Source organism: Mandrillus leucophaeus, unplaced genomic scaffold, assembly GCF_000951045.1.
Source record: "Mandrillus leucophaeus isolate KB7577 unplaced genomic scaffold, Mleu.le_1.0 Scaffold42, whole genome shotgun sequence".
Classification (NCBI taxonomy): Eukaryota; Metazoa; Chordata; class Mammalia; order Primates; family Cercopithecidae; genus Mandrillus; species Mandrillus leucophaeus.
Window position 1 is genome coordinate 4312487 of NW_012104476.1, and position 2120 is coordinate 4314606.

Below are 2120 nucleotides of genomic sequence, written 5' to 3' on the forward strand. Positions count from 1 at the left end.
AAAAAAAAAAAAAAAAAAAAAGAAAAGAAAAGAAAGAAAAAGCTACACCAATATGCTCCTATGTCATATGCTCCTTTTTTTTGTTTTTTTGAGACAGAGTTCTGCTTTTGTTGCCCAGGTTGGAGTGGAATGGCACGATCTCAGGTCACTGCAACCTCCACCTCGCAGGCTCTAAGTGATTCTCCTGCCTCAGCCTCCTGAGTAACTGGGACCACAGGTGTGCACCACTGCACCTGGCTAATTTCTTTTTTGTATTTTTGGTACAGATGGGGTTTCGCCATGTTGCCTGGGCTGGCCTTGAACTCCTGAGCTCAAGTGATCTGCCTGCCTCAGCCTCCAAAAGTGCTGAGATTACAGGCATGAGCCACCGAGCCAGGCCCCTGTCTATTAAATTCTGTGTGTAGTAGTTGAAAGTGTGTCTCACCTCACTGGTCTACAAGGCTCATGAGTACAGGGACTGTGTCTGTTTTATTCACGGCAGTATCCCCAGTGCCTGAGACAGTGCCTGGCATGTAGTAAATGCTCAAGACATACACGTAAAGGGGTGGATCGTTTCCCCAGAAATGCCCTCGACTGGAACTGGGAAACCTCCCATTTCTCTGCCCACAGCAGCTGCGTGTCCCTCCCCAGGAGGTTCTGCGCTGCTTACCGTATTTCTTATTGAAAAGCTCCTGGACCTGCTCCCTTAGCATGTGGGCGATGTAGATCCGTGAGAGCCTCGCGTCGTAATTTTCTGCAAAGCGCAAAATGATTATGGGTTTGGGCTGTTCAGTGAAAAGGCATTTGGTGACTTTTAAGGAAGATGATTTTCTAATTATGGGGAACTCTTTCTCTGACAATTAACGGATCTTTGGAGTGGGCCCCTCAGGTCCTTCAGCACCAATGTCTTGATGGAGATGTGTGTTTTCCAGAAGGACATGCACTGTTACCACCACAGTGATGACTTGGAAAAGTTAATTGTTGACATTTGAAAACCACCAAACCAATAAATAAGCCCCGGAGGGGAGGGGCACCATGGAGTGCAGAGTCCTGTGCCCCGGGCTGGCGAGCAGGGGACGGGGGCTTCATGAAGTCACTCGGGGGCTGGAGACAAGGAAGGAATGGAAGACCAGCTGATCCAGCAGATGGTGGAGGACGGGCATTCCCCACAGACACAGCGGACGGGCCTGGCAGCTCCCAATGCAACCTCCACCTCCCAGGCTCAAGTGATTCTCCTGCCTCAGCCTCCTGAGTAGCTGGGACCACAGCCATGTGCCACTGCGCCTGGCTAATTTATTCTTTGTGTTTTTGGTAGAGATAGGGTTTTGCCATGTTGCCCAGGCTGGCAGCAAACCCCTGAGCTCAAGTGATCCACCTGCCTCAGCTGGGATTACAGGCATAAGCCACCGAGCCACCTTCACCCATTAAAAACCCCCAAGTGTGGCCAGGCGCGACAGCTCATGCCTGTAATGCCAGCACTTTGGGAGGCCGAGGCGGGAGGATCACCTGAGGGCAGGAGTTGGAGACCAGCTGGGCCAACATGGTGAAACCCCATCTCTACTACAACTACAAAAATTAGCCGGGCATGGTGGTACATACCTGTAATCCCAGCTACTCGGGAGGGTGAGGCAAGGTAATCCCTTGAACCTGGGAGGTGGAGGTTGTAGTGAGCCGAGACTGCATCACTGCACTCCAGCCTGGATGACAGAACAAGACTCTGTCTCAGAAAAAACAAAAACAAAAAGCTGGGCGCAGTGGCTCACACCTGTAATCCCAACACTTTGGCAGGCTGAGGCCGGCAGATCATCTGAAGTCACGAATTCGAGACCAGCTTGTCCAACATGGTGAAACCCCATCTATACCAAAAAAATACAAAAATTAGCCGGCTGTGGTGGCATATGCCTGTAATCCCAGCTACTCAGGAGGCTGAGGCAGGAGAATCGCTTGAACCCAGGAGGCAGAGATTGCAGTGGGCCGAGATTGTGCCATTGCACTCCAGCCTGGGCGACAACAGTAGAACTCCATCTAAACAAACAAACAAACAAACAAAGTGTCAGCATGCGCCGGAAGGATCCAAGACCACCATTTCTCTCTTTCCCTCTCTCTTTTTTTTTGAGACAGGGTCTTGCTCTGTTGCCTAG

General features: G+C 50.8%; 1 long non-coding RNA gene across 1 annotated transcript in view; it reads right to left on the reverse strand.

The window, feature by feature from the left end:
* LOC105548716 overlaps positions 1–2120 on the reverse strand; it is a 64641-nt gene that overhangs the window by 61519 nt on the left and 1002 nt on the right. Inside the window, exon 2 of the long non-coding RNA XR_001007436.1 lies at positions 650–733. This is a non-coding gene — a long non-coding RNA (uncharacterized LOC105548716). The remainder of the gene's footprint in view (positions 1–649; positions 734–2120) is intronic.